Here is a 19,123-nt window from a genome sequence, read left to right as displayed (position 1 = left end):
CATGTGCGAATTATAGCCCATCTGATTTTTGGTGAGAAAAGAGGGGTCCACCCTGGACTTGTCGGCAGTCCATCATAAGGCCCATGAGACGAACAAGTCTCCAAACCAGGGTTCCCGTGGATTCTTAAAAGGTAAGATGTCAGTCCTAGTCTTATTGCATCTCAGTGCAGCGCTTGATTCAGTAGATCATAATATACTGTTTAGCAGCTGGGAAACTTGGGAAGGATGAAATGGAACGGTCCCAAACTGTCCTACTTTCAGGGAAGGTATTATTTTGTGACCATTGGAAGTGTGGAATCTGCTCAAATGGCCATTTGGGGTTCTTCAAGGTTGAGTCTTTGCACCCCTTTTGTTCAGAGTGGATATGTTACCCTTGGGTCAAATTCTGCAGAATGCCAATGTTAGCTGCCATGGCTATGCAGATGACGTATATCAAAGTCCCCAAATGACAACGGTTAAATTAAGGTTTTGTGCCATTCTCTAAAACAAATTCATAAGTGGACAATCCAAAAATTCCTTCAGCTAAATCAAAACTAAACTGAGGTAATTGTATTGATAAACAAAAAAAAAACAACTGATTACTGTTAGAAAGCACTTCAAGTAACTGACATTAAAAACCAAAGGCTAAGTCCAAAATCCTGTTGTGCTGACAGATTTGGATCTGACCTTCAGCAGCAATATCAAATCAATCACTAAAATAATCTTCTCCCCGCTGAAAAACATATCCAGAGTGAATGGCTGCATGCTCAAAGAAGACCAGGAGAATCTTATTCATGCTTTTATCGCCAGTGTATTATTGGAATGACTTTCTGACTGGACGCCCTCAAAAGTTCATCAAACAGCTGCAGCTCATTCAGACTGTGGGTTCTTACCATGACAAAGCGATCAGAACATACTACTCTAGTCCTAAAGACTTTACACTGGCTCTGAGTTAGCTGTAGAATATACTTTAAAGTTCTGCACCTGGTCTATGAATCACTGAATAGTTTACATCTTGAATACATGAAAGAAATGCTAATGGTTTATAAACCCACACTCGGGGGCTCTGATGTCTGGAGACTCGGTTCAATTAGTTGAGACCAGAGTTCAAAGCAAACATGGCGAATAAGCATTTAGCTGTTATGCTGCACGCAAGCTGCAAAAAGAAGTTTAAATGCTTTTGAATTCAGGATTAAAACTGTCACCCCCGGCCCATATTTAGGATTATGGTCTTTCAAAGCATTTTTAAAATCCTGTTTTCCAAAATTTTGTTCTTGCACTGTTTATTCTTTCAGTAATTTTAGTTAGCTACTTTTTATTTCTTTACTTTCCTTTTAAATATTTTGAGTTCTTTTGTTTGTAAACGCTTTAAAATCTTGTGCTTTTAATCACATGTAGCATAACGTAACTGCACAATCACAATAGCGGAACCAACAAAACAGTGCTTGCGTTTTAGTCAGGACTCGTAAGAGTAGGTGCATGCAATTTATGCACTGGAATAATTTTGACAAAGTGAGATGAGAAAATTTAAAGTTGACAAATCCAGTGATAATGGATCACGTTCAGTTTGGAGTGATGTTCTAAATTAAATACGTTTTTTTTTTTTTTTTTTTACATCTTTCAAATGTTTTCTCGAGACTTTAAAGATTAAAATGGAGACAATTTGACAGGCAACATAAAAGGATGGTGCGGTCTCCAAAGTTCCCCTGTTCTGACGAGTTATCCAAATACTTAAGTCCCTACAGTGGCCTACTAAAAAGCGGTCATGGGAACCTGCCATCATTCAAAACATTTAACCCCCCTTACAAAGTAAACAAAGTCCAACATGTGGTATGTCAGAGCCACTTATACGACTTAGAAGTCAGATTATTTATACAAGAAGTCTTTGCGGTACTCATATATAGAAATAACACGACATTTCATAAAAGCACGCCACAAATGACTGTTATGAGACACCGCTAACCTCCAAAACATAAATCTATATTTTTACAGCCCTCACTGACACGTTGTACATGGACTGCTCGTGTTTTCAAATGTTCAAGCCGGCACCGTTTAATGACTGTGGAACTTTTATTGTCATATGCTCAAACCAATGCACTCACAATCCAAGGTAGTCGGTTCTTGTCTTTCCTTTTGTTTTTTTGGGGTAGATTGTTGTGGTGGCAAATGCAGCAAATTCAAACAAAGTAACAGCAGTCAGCTTTTGTTTTTCTTTAATTTTTTACTTTTGAACCATTTTGATAACAAAATGGAAACAAAATATTTGTTATTCGTTGTTTAAGAAGTGTGCCGCATCATTTAAACTGTCATGTCAAAAAGTTTCTATCCTCATAAAGTGGACTAGTTTGTGTGCTCAAATTTCTACGCAATCATCAGCGTCAACTATTTGCCAGGCTTTGCTTTGTTGCAACATGTGGCCCTTGTTGGCAAAAGGCCACGGTTGGCAGGCTCCTGATAAAGCGATTACAAGTGCTGGCATATGGATGGACAAATAGTTCCCCCGTTCTGCGCAGCGTTTCTGTGCCATCTTCACGCCATCAAAAAGAGACGTGATGGATGTGTGGAAGTGTCGGGTGGGCTCGGGCCAGCTCCCTCTATTGGGCAGGCAGAACCCCCTGCTTTGCCGGGAGATGTCCTTCAAACTGAATTCAGGATGGAAATGCTTCAAGTCTGCAGTAGCCCGTCTTAAACCACAGCTGGCAGTGCTAACATAATTTAGACCATGGGCGCACTTAAAGAATAGTTGGGTCATAATAGATTGATATGTGTTAGAAGAAACCTGATCAAGTTATAATGTTAAACCAAATAACCATAGTGAGCAACGGTAGGTATAAGAATATATGACCCATTTATTCCAAACATGAGGTGCATCTGAATATTAAATGGACTCATGCATACAGTTGCTAGTTACCTGTTAAAAAATGCAGTTACTAAGGTAATCAAAGTGCCGTAATAATGCAACTCAAATACATTTAGTTACTTTTGGATTTCTCCAATAGTTGATATGTTGAAAGTAATTAATACAACAAAAAACAAATCAATATTTATTTTTTATATGTTTCAAATTTTTTTTCCGTGTTATGGCTGTATAATATGCATGGTTTTGGAATGCTGGAGGAATCCTGAGCACACACAATTCAAATCCAAAGCACAAGAAATGCCAAACCACACCATGAGGCAGAGACAGACAGATAGATTGGGAGATAGGTAGACATACAACTTCATCTCATGAGGGAAAGTAGATTTGATATTTTCCTAAAGTTTTTCAAACCTTTCCACATGACCAGTTTGTAAAATTTGTTAGAAGGTAGAGGAGCGAGGTTTGCTTCACATGCAATGCAAACCACTGTGTGAGTGGTCACTGAACGCATCTCGAGTCCAATGCTGTATACGAGTGAATTTATTTAGTTTTTCTTTTGCTTCTGTCGACACAGCCATGGACCATTACAAAAAAAAATTTAAAAAAATAAATAAAATAAATAAATTAAAAAAAATAAATTCAGTTGTTCAATACATATATATATATATATACACTTATACTTATACTTATAGACACACGGAGCCGCTGTGGATGTTCATTAATCATCCTGACCTCCATAAACTGGTTTTCACCTTGGCACACTTAATCCTGTATGTAAAATGAGTTTTGCATTAACACCAGGCTTACATGGCGTTATAACTCCATGATACAGCTTTGAAATTGTCCCATGCGCTCTTATTTCTAACTGCATTTCTTCATGTCTGGAGCTGTTACAGGCGCCAGTCGGTGGCAGAGGTGCCGCGACCTCTTTGGATCCATAATTCACACCTGTTAGTCGACTCCCCGCTAACCCTCCCACCCTGTCATTTGTGAGTATACTCAGGATTAGAGGTTAACAAAAGAGAAACAGGCCAAACACAGCCGCTGCTACAACAGATCAATGTCAAGTAAATAACCTTTTCTACCTTATTTCCTGACTCGTATTGATCCGTCTGTGCCGTCTGCACTCTTTTTCATTCACTTGCCACACACACAAGCGCACTCACACACACAACACACACGACTGATTTTTAAAGCGCTGTTAACTGCCTTGTTTTTTCCCTCTCCAAAATGAACATTATTCCGACTAAAAATATGCATTTATTTGGGAGACGTTTTTACTGCAATGGATGTTTTTACTATTTTGTTTCCATTATCTGTTTTTTATTCATACATTAGTGATGTTAAGCAGTCTCCAATCCGATAAGTAAAATTCAAGATGGTATCTGCCATACCAATTTGATGCCGCATGCAAGTACCTCGTATCTGATAAATCTGAAATAGCCAACTAGTTGAAATCATAGCTTAAAATGCGTAGCCTCCGGAAAGTAGTCAGTGCTTCACTTTTTCTATATTTTGTTACACTCTCATCCCATTTTCGCCCCTCAAAATTCGGCAATTGCAAAAAAAATTAAAAAATAAAAAAAAATTCTAGAACGTCAAAACATTCTGAAAGACGTTCGTGAGACATTCACAAACAGTTTTCTTGTTGATGAGACGTTTGCGACCTTGAACAAAACCTGATAAAAAGTCAAAATTCGCAAACACTCGCTTTGTCGCTCAGTGGGATACAGGTTTAAAACAGCTCATCACTTGTACATACACATTTGCCGCCTTTGCTCAATACATGCTGGATGATTTATTTGATTTATTTTTTATTATAATTCCATAATCTTGACACAGCTGCCTTTGGCCAGTTTTGCTCATTTCTCTTTGCATCACCGCTCAGGCTTCATCAGGTTGGATGGGGCGCATCAGTGCACAGCCGTTTTCAGATCTCTCTTGAGACGTTCGATTGAATTCAAGTTTGTGCTCTGTCTGGGCCACTCAAGGACATTTACAGAGACCTCCAGAAGCCACTCCTCCGTTGTCTTGGCTGTGTTCTCAGGGTCGTTGGCCTGTTGGAAGATAAACCTTCACCCCAGTTTGGGCTCCTAAGCACTTTGGGGTAGGTTTTCATCCAGGATGTTTCTGGACAAATTGCATTAAACTTTCCCCCTGTCCTTTTTAATCTTCCAGCTCCTACTGCTGAAAAATATCCCCATAGCGTGATGCTGCCAACATTTTTCACTGGAGGGATCATATACAATACAATATAATATAAGTTTACTTATTTAGCACATTTTACAACAGCTGCAGCTGTATCAAAGAACTATACAGACAGTATAACATAAAATAGCAATAATACAAAAAAGACAGTGAAAGCAGTGAATTAAAACCAAAATTAATCAAAATAACACAAAAACAGTAGACACCAGAAAAAGTCCCAAACATGCGTCTTCAAAACGGTTTTAAAAGTAGATGGGGAGGAGGCTTGCCGAACATTTAATGGAAGGTCATTCCAAAGAGAGTGACTTGCAACAGAAAAGGCCCGATTCCCCTCTGAGGCTCCGCTTAGTCCTCAGCACCTCCTTAAGCATTTGCTCCACATACTTGAGGCAGCGGGCACGTGCGTAGGGTGGATGACCTCAGAGAAATATCCTGGGGCATTTAAAGATTTGAAGACGAACAGAAGTATCTTAAAGCGAACTCTAAAGAGGACTGGGAGCCAGTGAAGAGAGGCCAAGATTGGGGTTATGCAATCCATCTTCCGCGCTCCAGTTAAAAGACGAACAGCAGCATTTTGGACCAACTGGAGACACTTGATGGAGGATTGGCTGACTCCAAAATAAAGTGCATTACAATAATCTAGCCTCGATGTAATGAAGGCATGGGTTACTGTTTCAAAGTGCTGTTGAGAAAGGAGTGGCTTCACCTTAGCAAGAGCCTAAAATGGAAAAAAAAAAGCTGTTTTTAACAACTGCAGTGATTTGCCCTGAAGAAATTCAGTGACCTCTAGGCTTTAGCTCGAGACAAGGCAAAAGTGCGCTTCTGGAGAAAGCGTCTTTTTTGCTCAGCGGGACATAGATCTGACTGTCGTCCTCGAGTCCATCTATTCACTGCCGCAATGCCATTACAATACCGAGTCGGACCGAGCTACTGTGGCCAAACAGCAGGCTTGCTTGAAATGAGCTGTTTTCAGGAGGCTGTTCGGTTTTCATGGAAATGAACCACTGCTCATTCCACTTACGCTACCACAGGTTGGGTTTGTATTGAACTACTATTTGAATCCAAGCAATTTAAAATGACAATTTATTTTATTTGGTGTGAAAGAGAAAATATCAACGTTAAAGTTTTGGATAAGTTTGTAGTTTTTCTGTATTGGAATGTGCAAACGGGCGCTCAATTTTCTTAATGATCTTTCACATTGAGTCTACAGTCACAGAATATTGTGTATTATTATTCTTTGACCAAGTAAATTATTATCCGATCCAAAGCGTTTCTGCTCAATTTCCATGCATTTTGTTGCAAATGCACAAACAGATTTTCCAAATCCTCGCACCTACAAGCCAGTCTTTGTTAATTTATCTCATTTTGGATCTTATTGGATTGTGCAGGTGTACGGGAGAAGCGGGACAAGATATGGATCTTCTTGCGTGCTTGCAAAAGCAAACGTTTTCATTAGCCGTGCCGGGCTTGGAGTGCCAAAGGTGGTGCGGTAATAAAGAGCACCTGCTGGTATCACACACACGGCCCAGGGCTTTTCTGCTCTGACTTCTGTGAGCTACTTGAGTAATTCTATATGGGCCCGGTGACATAATGTCACAAAGACCACCGGTGATGGCATTCTTTTAGGAGAAACCCAAGGAGTTAGTGGGTTGCCCCAAGAGTTTCTTGAAAGGATTATTGAAAGCAACTCTTGTGGTTGACTATCTGGGTAGTAAACTTGTACTGCTTTTCCTTTCTACATTATCAAAAGTAATCTGCTGGGTTAGTGCGGGTCAGCAACTCTACAAGATAACTTTCTACTTGTTAAAATAGGAGTAGTAGCACACAACATGAAACTAGTGCTGTTGTTATCTAGCATTACATACAGCATACATTCAAAGCATGCGTACCCCATCAAGTATCTCATCATCTCATCTCCTCATCATAACCGACATTAAAACACTGTAGGGTATATGGCTTGAGTTCATCAAAAACTTCAATATAGAAAAATAAGAAAATCTCAAGATTGTGTAAACATTTGTACCTAAATGTTAAAAATTTCATGAAAATGTAGTGAATTCAAAAGTTAAATACTACCAAACTCTTTTTCTTTGGCGTACTGCTAGCGGTAGCCCGCATATCACACTTTCAGAATCACTGTTTGTAGAATTGTCTGCTCTTAAAACAGATAGATTGCCATAACTTGCTATTTGAAAGTAATTAAATCACCGCTAATTGTTTTGCTGTCTAAAAAGTAGAAGTCATGGCAACGAGTGTGTGACGTATGCTTGCTAATTTGGAAGGTGGCATCTGCCACATCAAGCATTTGCTCTGTATTTACAGCACCAAAAGACTCAATAACTGAACTAGATACCTTTCGCCACAATGTGATAGGTAAACAATTTCAAACGATAATGAAAAACTTTTCCATTCTTTGAAACGGAAATTATGAAACCAACCAGAACTTGTTCGCTGCCGTGAACGGCACTACAGGACTGGGATTTTGGGTGCCATTTCAAGCTCTAATTTTCATGAATAAAAATTGCACGTAGTAAAATTTGCAGGAGCAGGCAAACTATGAACAAAAAGTGAACTATAGTCTGAAAAATATGATTAATATTGATGAGATGATGGCGGGGATGATGGGCGACTGGTTATCACGATAGCCTCACAGTACAGAGATGCAAAGTTCGATTCTGACTCCGGCCTTCCTATGTGGCGTTTGCATGTTCTTCCTGTGCCTGGGTGGGTTTTCTGCAGGTACTCCGGTTTCCTCCGACATTCCAGAAACAGGCATGCTCGGTTAATGGGACACTCTAAATTGTCCCTAGGTGTGATTGTGAGAGTGAATGGTTGTTCGTCTTTGTGTGCCCTGCGATTGGCGGGCAACCAGTTGAGGGTTTCCCCCGCCTACTGCCCGAAGTTAGCTTAGATAATGGATGGATACATGAGATCACCGTTATATCCCTACTCAGTTTATACCTTTTCTGGCAGTTTTTTTTGTGATGTGCCGTGAGTTTTTTCTAACGTAAAATATGGGCCTTAACTCAATAAAAGTTGGGAAACACTCGCATAGTTTTAAAAACATTAGACAGAAAGGGTTGTCCGTTGAGTAAGTTTCTGCAGAAATAGTCGGTGCAGATATGGAGCAAAGGTTACGGGAAATGATTAATGAATGATTTGCAGCGTACTAAATGTTGTTTGTGAGGCATTTTGACACACACTCGCTTGTTGTTGTTCACCAGTTTTTCGGCTAAGGAACCTTGCTGCTAAGTGAAAGCAGGCCCTGCGGTTTAAAGGGAGAAAAAAAAATGGAGAAAGCTAAAGACGTTCTCCACGGTCCAAGGTCACTGACCTTCTCTGTAGCTGTCTGTGTTGCACCTCGGGGCACCTGCTCATGTCAGGCCTCTCTTAGATTCCCCAAATCGCGGTTAGCTACTGGTTATTTTCAGCTGTGATAAGTGATCCCCGTGACCCCGGAGGTCTGACGCGCTGCTGTTTTTTTTTTTTTTTTAGCTATGAGTCAAATGCCACAGCCATCGCCTCCGGATCAAAGCTTTCAAAGTCGAGCTCCACTCAGGCATCTATTGAAATAAGAGCTTCCAGCCCTGTTCAGTGTACCCAGTCACATTGTGGCCTGACTTGACTTAATTGCTCGTGCTCCTGCCAAGTCGCCAACCAACAATGCGCGTTCACGCATGAAGATGGTGTTTATTTCTCGACCTAGAAAAGTGAGGTACACACAAACGATGATCTCACTGAATTAACGCCTTTTCCCATCCTTCTGATCAAAGTCAGCAAAAGGCCTGATTATTGGCTGTCTCTGAAAGATTATCCTGAGCGATTATGTGAGTTGCGTAAACAGGATTTTTTTTTTTGTTGATTGTGAAACAGTTTTAATCAAAAAATGTTCATCAAATGGTAAACCTGTATAATATTTATGATGGCGATGTGATTGTTATATAATCCACATACTGATAATGGGACCAACTTTAAGCATTTCTCTACCTTGCGATTGGTCACCACGATTGTAGTACTTGTCTGAAAGTTCATCTTGAGTGATTATCCGGAAGTGTGAGCTGTGTTAAGTGATTTTTCCAAAACAATCTGCTTGAAAAAAAAAACTGAAATGTTAAACCAGTGAGCACAAGTGATTTTGACCATTTTTTTTTTAAATGAACACCTCACATGTCGAGAAAAAAAAAGCACACACGCGCACACACACAAATTCTGATATCATGAAATAAAACTGAGCTTAGGCAAAGCATGTTTTTCTACATTTAAGGGAAACGAAGAAATGTTAAATTTGCCTTTTTTGATCAAATTTAGATTTGAACATGAAAACAATTAAAAAAAACCTGATAGTTTGAATCATTAACAGATGAAACACAACACTTCTCTGATTGCTAGCTTGCAAGTGTTAGTCGGTGTGGGTTGAGCAGTAATTCAATTGCACAAGAAAAAGACCACCCCCTCAAAACAGGCTAATTTCAAAGTGGCTCAAAATCGGGTGAGAATTGCTCGCGCTATTTTGTTAAAGCATGACATGAAAACCATGCCAAGAAGACACCTGGGAACTGCTTGAAATTGTGAAAAGAATTCTCATTAAAAAAAACAAAAACAAAACCCCCGCCCAAAAAAACGGTCCCTGAAATGGAATTTGTTCTGCTTTGGCCTACATGCTCCACCCCTCCCATGAGCGAAAATGCGCCCATGTTTCCTAATTCAACTAACACTGATGGATCGAAAGACAAAGAAGTTGCACAGGAATCCTCCCAGAAGGGAGGACAGTTGCTTGTATTGTCTGGCAGTCGGCAGTCATTTCGATTTTTACAGTTTAGAAAATATGACACAATTGTTTATAACTTATGGACGGCAGACGGAGGAGAGATATTGTACTCTGTTCCTTCCATTCTCTCACCTAATCCTGCTTGCGTTCACTTCCCTTTCCTGTTTCCACCGTCGGCGCGCAGTCCCTCCCCCCGCCCGGCAGGATGCCACGTCTGGGGCCCCTCGGCAGATAATGTGACGCACACGTGTGCTGGCGGAAGACGGGGGGCCGCCAGCCACAAAAGGTCCGCTCTTGGACGCCCCGTGCTACGATAACACGAGGAAGCGAGGGGAGGAAGAGGAGTCTGCAGGAAGCTGGCAGGTCTGTGCGTGAAGGTCCTCACAGAGGATCGCACTTATCTTCCAGGGGAGACTGTGGGTGACACCCTCTCACCCCCCCCCCGCCCCCAACACACACACACACACACACTCTTGACACTCCTTGTCACTAGTGAAAGGATGACAGGCTTTTTTTTATTGGTTGTCATCGCAGAGCTGGGTAGTAACTGAGTACCCAGCTGCGACGACCCAAATTGTTGACCCAATTGAGCTGGATGAGGTGACACAAAGCAAGCATCGTTAGAGATAATGTCCCAAAGCAGACTCATTTTCTTCACAATTGAAATTACTTCATTAGTGTCTTAATAACATGTTTGTAACATGTTTTCATCAGAAAACTCAAAAGATAAAAAAAAAATGAACCACTGAGAATTAGAGTGGGCTAACGCCAATTGTCTCCTTTTGAAGTTACGCGGTCCTTCTCGACTTTATGACACCTGAGTCTTGGCTGCCATTTTAGGTTCACGCTGCAAGAAATTGTGACCCAGATGGGATATGCAATTTTTATTTTTATTTATTTTAATTAATTTAATTTAAATTTTTATTTAATTTTTTTTCTTAATTTCTCGTTGACATCATCCAGAGCCCAAAATGTGAGTTTGAAACATTATGAAAGTGCTCGTCATAGTTCAGTTTTCACTCATTGAGGCAGCACTTCATCTCCAAGCTGCCAAATCTCATTGGTCAGTTAGTGTAGCAGTGTGACACATGACATGCCAAACACAAATACGCACTTACCTCCACCTACAATTTGTGGCTAAAACTGTTTGGCAATGCTAATCTGTGCTAATGCTGCAACTCTGCATCCCTTTTGACGTTGGTGGAAAAACTCAAAGGGGTGAAGGTCTGTCAGGAGCAGAATTGTGATGTCACAATTCTCCCAAATTCAAAACAAAACAAAACAAAAAGAATCTTACTTCGACGGATAGGCAGACTCATACTTTATACAACTATTCATATACGTAAAAACGTTTGAAAAGCACATTTTTCATAATATTTCCCCTTCAACTCATCAAAATCCCACCCGTGTGGTTATCTATAGTCAATTATGTAAAAAGACTGAACGTGGCTCTTGAGAAATTGGGATTCTTGCTCCACTGCCACCCCTTCCTCCTCCCGCTGTACTGTACAACCACCGCCGTCTGCCAAATGATAAATTTATGAGCAGACCTAATCCTATAGAACAGCCCTCCTGCTGCCTCTCTTTACATTCCCCCAACAGATGTAGTCCGGGGTGGAAATTTGCCATGAAATTAGTAGCCGGTTTGTGAGGAGTTGTTCCCATGACAGTGCAGTGACTGAGCACATTCAATCTAGCTTCATACTCCTCTCCCCCCTATTGACATATCTACTTGTTGATATGGAGGATGGATATTTAAAAACTGCACAATGCGATCAGCCTCCGATTTTAAGATCAGACTCCATCCAAAATAATAATTTGTGGTTCTTCAAAAGCTTACAGTGAGGATAGAATGTTCTCCCGAAAATGATATTTGTACATGAAAAAAATCACACCAGGCTTCCAAAGAAATATCTGCAGCACTATTGCAAATTTCACTTGACAATTAAGCATCTGGAAGCCATTAGCAATGAAAATAAGAGGCAATAGATCATATTTTCTTTAGCGCTTGTCCTTATTAGGGTGGTGGGTGAACTGTAGTTTTGTATTTCTGCTGACTTGGGATGAGAGGTGCGGCATAGCCAAGACTGATTGCCTGTCGATTGCAGAGCATATATAGACAAACAAACATTCACACCTATCGACAATTTGGAGTCTTTAACGTGACTAATCATGTGCGTGGGATGTCTTTGTGAATCGGTCCATGTTAAACGTCATAATACAATACTAATGAAAACATAAAAATCGCTCTTTGTAGCATTTTAAGTGTTAGTGAAGTGAAGTCAAAAATGTTCTTTATGTGTTCTGTGTCCCTACTAGTCTCAACTTGGTATTCTGATTAATATTAAGTTTGTGGAATATAATTTAAGCAGAGAAATCCACCCGTTTTTATCCATCAATAGTGTCTGCCATTTTGTCTTGTACTGCAACTTGTCGACTGAAAATGACACCACAGTGCTTAAGGGCTCAGCTTGCAGGTGAGTCATGAAGTGCACAATCTGAGCCTTCAGGTACGGTGATGTCACTTTCAGTCAACAGCATGTGACCGTACAAGAAAATGGCAGTCTCCTCAGATGGATGAAAACAGGTGGATTTTTCTGATTAATTCATATTCCCTAAATTCAATATCAACTAACTGATCGGCGTTGATGAATAATGTCAGCAAAGGGAACCCGAATGAGGAGCGCCAGCGACGGAAATTGTGGCCAACCATTTCTTCTGGGACTGGCCGGACAGATGTCATGGCTGGAATAGTAAATAAACAAATCAAATACATGGTAACAACTTTGGCCAGCAGATGGCCATGTTGAGTCTGTTTTAGATAAAATCACATCGCATCAAAACAATGTAAAAGCTCATGAATATGGCGAATATTTAGAAATTCTTTGACAAAGAGTATCTCAAAAAAAGAAAATGTAACAGACATTATTCAAATTCAGAGGTAGAAGTGATGATATAATGTAAGACATGCACACACATGCACGTCCCGCATATACGCACACACCCTACAAAATACTACTACTACTAAATAATATGCATATCGTTTGTAAAGTTCTTAAAATGTATAATTGTTACCATGGTAATTTGTATATATTAGTGCCTTGAAAAACTCATTTTTATTGTTAGTATTTTTTAAAAGAAAAGGACTGTTCACTGTTCACTGTTTTTTTTTTAATGATGAAAGAAGCGAGTCTAACCTTTCATTTGGTAGTTTCTGTGTATAGTCATGAAACAATTGTCCGTGAGCCTTGAAACATCAGTCAGATTGCTCGAATTTTGTCATGGTTTTACATGACTGCCATTGAAAGAGTTAATCAGAATACCGTGTTTAAACTAGTGGGGGCACATAAAATATCATTGTGAAGAATATTTTGACTTGGCTTCCCGTTAAGGGATGAACAATTCCAATTTGGAATTAGTCATTGAAACTGCAAAGTGTGGAAAATGTAATACTTCCCGGATTGTATGTACTATAGCGTGTCCTCACACAGTTTTGTCTTGTTGTGGAGCATGTTGAAAGGCTCTCGCTACAAAAGGTTGCAGCGATGAGTTCCCTTTCAGGTGCGGCACGCGACACCCAAAGCCCATAAAGGTGCGAAATTGCTCTTTTATTCAACGTGTAGATTCGAGTCCCCTGTCACCTTTTGCTCCAGTCCCCCTCCAACGCGCTTTAGGGTTTTGTTCACCTCTCATATTTGTCTGTCATTGTCATGATGCTGTCGTCGGTTCCAGCCCGGAGGGCAACGGAGCAGCAGGAATAGCAGAAGCAGCAGAAGCGCCGTTCTGAGGCTCTCAATTTGCTGCTTTTCATTACCGCGCTAGCCGACCTACTATTTCAGGCAGGGGGCAGACATGGCCATAAAAAGTCTGGACCGGTGACCTCCCCAACAACCACCCTCCCCAACCCCCCCGCGCGCGGTCACGGTCATGGGTCACTCAGTGAGTACACGCAAGAATTGGCCTCACTACGGAAATCCCCTTTAGGTGAAAGGCAGTGAGACTGAGTGCGAAGACACTTCCCTCTTCATTTCGTCGACAGTAAACCCCCAAAGCGCGTTCCATGTTCGTGGTCCTGCCATTTCACAGATATTTGCATTTTTTTTTTCATTTAATTACTCTATTTTGATATAACTCGCCTTTGAACTGCGTGCCATGCAATTCCACGTTTGATTACAAGAAAAACAGAAACGGTAGTACAGTAGTGTATTTTAGCAACGCCTAATTTGTTTTTTTGACTTTTTTTTTTAATCAATTGCTCTTGCCCTCTCTCGGGATATTATGTGCTTAAATGGGATGTTGTATGTGTATGTGCATTATTTTTAAATTGTGATTAAAGAACTTTAAAAAAAATTAAGTGCTAAAAAGGTTATTCAAAACTTGCCTGTGGAGTATATAAATACGATCTTTCTACATGGCAGATTTCACTTTTTCACTTTTATTATTATTTTTTTTTTTTGCTTTTTTCAAAACATCCAGATGCTCAAATGCACCACAGCATATTTGTCGGTGGGATGGGTGAGTGGGAGGTGGTTGGACCGTCCCTGTTGCACACCAATCTCGGCCAGTCTTTTGGAGAAATTCCCAAAATTCCGATGAATAAAAATAAAATAAAAATATAAAATAATTTGCAACACAGTTTTATATACCCATGTTTGACATTGAACAGCAAAAGCACATGAACTATGATGCTATCGCGGACACTCGATGAGGACGACATGCTGTGTTTTTAAACTCGGAAATCTGAGCACTCAAAGAAACACAGCATGTCCCATTTGCCACAAGCAACAACCACACGTTCCTACTAATCTTTAAAGTTGTGCAACATCTTCGGCTGCTGTTTCAGCTCGAAGAAAAGACAATAGCTTTTTGTATTTACTCTAGTTTCCAACCCTAATTGAGTCAACGGCGGCTAAAGTGAAGTGATACAAAGCCTTTCTGTGTTCTCTTTACAAGAAACACCTATCCAAACACATTGTGTGATGCGAGCCCATGCTGGAGCAATTAATACACCTCCCAGGCTTGCCACTTGTGGACTTTGTTCGCGTTGTAGGCCACTATTGGACCAAGAATACTTCAGAAAAATAGAAATAATCAGTCCTCTAATTACTGAGACATTTTTGCTTGCTTTGGATCTTACCGTGTATGAAATTAAATATGTTCGGATTTGCGAAATGGGTCCAGTATGCTTTTGTGGATTTCTTGCTATGTTTAGAAGGCAAAATAAATCATGCACATGCTTTAAACAGGCTTAGCAACCTAATTAACAAGAACATTTGCTTCCCTAATTGAGTCTGTGACTAAAGTGAAGCACTATAATGTCAGCTTATAGTTTTATTAGTTTCACAAGTTTGAAAATAACATCTTACCCACAAGCATACACCTGTTAAAAAAAAAAGGAACAAAAAAAGCTCAGAGCGTCAATTAACTCTCTCTGACTTTTTCTTGGCAACACCTCCAAACAATCATCAAACTTTGCTCTGCCCACGTTAAAGGATGTTGGCAGTTTAGCACCGCCCATTTGTAAGGATACGGTCTTCTGACTGGTGTTCGTTTGGGCCAATTCCGAAGTAGAATGGAAAATGGCTACATTAAACCAAATTGGCAGATTATCTGTCAAATTCTGGGCATTGGTCCACGAGGCTTTTTTGTGTGTGCGCCATTATGATGTTCACCCAATTTTGTGTCGATTGATGAAGCTTGTGTTGGGGATTATTCTTTTTCTAACTTGCCAGGGAGTGCTATTGAATGAGTTTTAGGTGGAGTGTATTCGGTACCGAAACAATTTAAACATTTTTACCAGGATTCATGGGCTTGCAAAATTCACTCCCCAACTTCACTCTCAAAATGCAATTAGTTACGATTTTTTAAAAAAAACGACTTTAATGGTCGTAACAACCGGGAGCATTGCTCCAAAATCTGGGCCCTCATAATGAAGCATGTCGTGTGTGTGTGTGAGTGTGGGGGCGTAAGGTGGTGGGATATGGGGGGTTTGAACGATACTTTCCGATAATATACATCATCCATTAACCTTTTTTTTTTATCCATTATCGTATCAGGGAGCGCCTGCCAGCTTTGTCAACTGAGGGGTTGCAGACAGTTATTTCAAAGATTTGTGTCGGCTGGTGGGAAGGAGGTGGCATGGGGGGGGGGGGGGGGGGGGTTGTCAGGGGTGCCTCAGCATGCTTGGGACACCTTTAAAGTCTAAAGTCATAGAAGTATCAATGTGTTGGACAAGGTTCTGGATATGTGTTTTTTATTTCATGAAACTATGACTGTGGATGGTATGATAAACAATGACTTCTCAGCCATGTTTTTGGTTTGCTTTAGTGTGCAAATAATGGATATAATGGACATTGAGTGTAAGAATCAAATGGTCTATTCGAAAGACAGATTTCTATAAAATTTCTATTCAGATTCCTGACCACCCCAAACTCCCACATAGTTCAGCCCTTGATGTTTTTTGGTTCAATTTGCTTTCTATAGTGTAAATCGATTAATGGGCTAGTCTCTGTAAATTGTAAGGGAAATGGAGATTTTTTGTTTTTTCTGGTCGAAAATAAGAATGATAGTGCACTCTATAGGCCGAAAAGACACTGGCGCGTCGGGCATTTGTCCTCCAGCCCTGGGTCGAAGCGAGCGTGTAGGCAAAACTTCCGGTTGCACACACAACCACGTTCTGTTCCCGCGGACCATACAGTTTTATGTGGGGTTTTTGGGGCGTTTACAGCCACCTGTAACTTTGAAGTCATAGTGCGGTCTAATTAACAGTACAAAATCATCACAACTATCTTACTTATGCACAGAGGTTCCACTGTAATATTAACTAGGTGTGATGCAATTGTAATTGTCTTAACATGAAGACTTTAGCGCTCTAGCACCGGTTGTGTCCCCCCTGGCGCCCACTAACTGGATTTAACCACTACAGTCCTGACAGTGTTATGAAGCGTTCCTCTCTGCAGGGATGATCTGTTGCTTCTGGAGCTGTTAGTTATTTCCTCGTGTTTTCCACAAGCCCACCAGCGCTATTGCCCCCTCACGTCACCTCCCCCTCCCTTCCCCATTAACACGTAACACTTAGGAGATCGGCGGGTAAATGATCGACTCGCAGGACAGTTATGGGTCTCTGGCTGCAGATGACGGGGTGCTTTAAAGGCGCCGTAAATTATTTTGAAAGTAAAAGCAAAGGCGGGCGGTTCTGTGGGCGAAGGCAGTGGGGGGAGAGGGGCTTTTTTGTCGCGCCATTAACATGCTCTCTATTAGAAATACACACTACACATTTCATTTAGTTGACATTTGTGTGGGCTGCTACAATTAAGGGAATATGAGGCTTTTCAGCGCACTTTGTAACACGTAATTGTACACGGGAGCCATGTTGGCTTTAAAGGAGTTAATTGGAACAGGGAGCGTTTTATTGAGGGCCAGTGGGGGTGTGTAGCGGGGGCGTTGTGGTTCCTTTGGCAGTCCCTTTGACCCATAGACATACACCTGGTATTGGGTCAGGTTACAGCCAGCTTCCAAAGGCCCGCAGGTCGAGACCCGGTGCTTGGCGCTTGTCTCATCTAGAAGTGGGCAAAGTATAGCCCCGGGGCCATGTACCTAATTCTTGAACCCAGCCCACAGAGCATTTACATTATCAACAGTCCTCTAATATTGATTGCATGCCTTTTTTTAGTTGATTACAGTGCTGTACAATTTTATTTACTTATTTTTTTTTCAAATCTAAGTTAAATGTATTGTTCATTAATTTTGGTTGAATAAATATAACCATTATATACCTGATGAATGAATGTCTTGTCAGTCATGAAATAAGAGCAGGGAAATAAGCAATTAAAAATATAGTGTATGTTCATTAGTTATATTTTATGCAAAAAATGAAGTCAAACAAATTATTTAATTTTGTGAAATAATTCTAGTCAGTCGAAAAAAAACAATTTGTTAATTATTTTGGGCAAATGATAAAATGCATAGATTGAAAAATATGTTCATGTATGTACATGTAATACTTTTATTTTATCTATGCAAATGTCAGAGCAATATTAAGGATATTATTATTTGAATTAATCTGTTTAATTTTGTTAAGTTTAGATTGCATTAAAATCCAAAATATTTGTAAAATAAATATTTTTTAATGTATATGAAATTTGTTAATTATTCATAATTGATTTGATTATAGCTACATTATTAGCAACAATTTATTTAGTTATTTTGTTTTAAATGAAAAATATATTTGTGTACCTTATTAATTTTTTTAACAAAACAGTTTGTATTCAGTATAACCATCCATTTTCGATACCACTTCTAAATAAAATATTAAAACTCAAAAATGAATTGTTTCATAATTAAATGAACTAATTGCATTAGTGTACCTAATTACGTATTTTACTTGCATGTTAACTTTTTTTTTATTTATTTATTTAGCCTCATCTCTAAATGACCTGACCCATAGATCTGTCTGCTCTGATAATCGAATGTGGCCCTTGACCACAAAAGTCGGCCCACCACTGGTGTGATTCCTTGCAAGGCAAACATGTTAGACGAAGGGGGCGGGATGGATGTGAGTCAGTCAGACGTTGTCTTGAGAGGCTGTCTTCTTTCAGTGCTTCCTGCCAGCCTGGCCACAAAGTGATGATTTAGCACTTAAAGGATGGGGAAGGGATTTTGTGGAGCATTAACCCCGTTGTGATTTATGAGCTTTCTGAAATATGAGAAGTACATTTTGTCTTTACACATGTTGGAGTGGGTGTACGCGTGCGCTGTGTGTGTGTGTGTGTGTAGTGTGTAGTGTGCCTGTGTGTGGGAGTTGAGCCCCTTTGTGTGCTTTTGATACTGACGAGGCTTGAAAAGAACTCACACATTCTTCACCGCAGAATTTAAATCCACAAAAGCAACTTTTCTTTCCCTTTCTTGTGTGAAATACATCGTTTAAAAAAAAAAAATGACAGCAAGTCTGATGCAAGGCTCCCCTGTGGTCTTATGAGAATAGTCATGTTTTATTTTCATTTTAACCAACATATTGTAGTGTTGACACTTAACTCAACTTAATTCATAGAGCAAATTAAAGAAAAAAAAACTGCTGAATTTGGTTTTGGTATTTTTGACAAGAAACGTCAAGTCCATGCACATAATTTGCTTTCGCAGACCACATAAAATGATATGGTGGTCCGGATCAGGCCCTCGGGCCTTGAGTTTGACACCCTTGCCATAAGTGAATAGTTAAATGAAGTAGTGGTGTCTTTGAAGAAAAGTAATTGTTTTGTGAGAATAAAGTAACATTTCTGACCCCTCCCAAAAAACAATCTTTTAGGAAG

General features: G+C 40.0%; 1 long non-coding RNA gene across 2 annotated transcripts in view; it reads left to right on the top strand.

The window, feature by feature from the left end:
- Positions 1-19,123, top strand: part of LOC148335226 (uncharacterized) — a 112,856-nt gene that overhangs the window by 34,628 nt on the left and 59,105 nt on the right. The window contains exon 3 of one of the 2 annotated variants that reach the window (XR_015844160.1): positions 8,543-8,695. The exons of the other annotated variant lie outside the window; for it this stretch is intronic. This is a non-coding gene — a long non-coding RNA (uncharacterized LOC148335226). Of the gene's footprint in view, positions 1-8,542; positions 8,696-19,123 lie in introns of those variants that run through there. 2 annotated transcript variants of the gene reach the window in all.

This window comes from Idiotropiscis lumnitzeri, chromosome 6 (assembly GCF_059441095.1).
Source record: "Idiotropiscis lumnitzeri isolate Australia: NSW breed Sydney's pygmy pipehorse chromosome 6, RoL_Ilum_1.0, whole genome shotgun sequence".
In the NCBI taxonomy this organism is placed as follows: domain Eukaryota; kingdom Metazoa; phylum Chordata; class Actinopteri; order Syngnathiformes; family Syngnathidae; genus Idiotropiscis; species Idiotropiscis lumnitzeri.
Note: the sequence above shows the minus strand (reverse complement) of the source record. Positions and strands in the feature narration are given on the sequence as shown.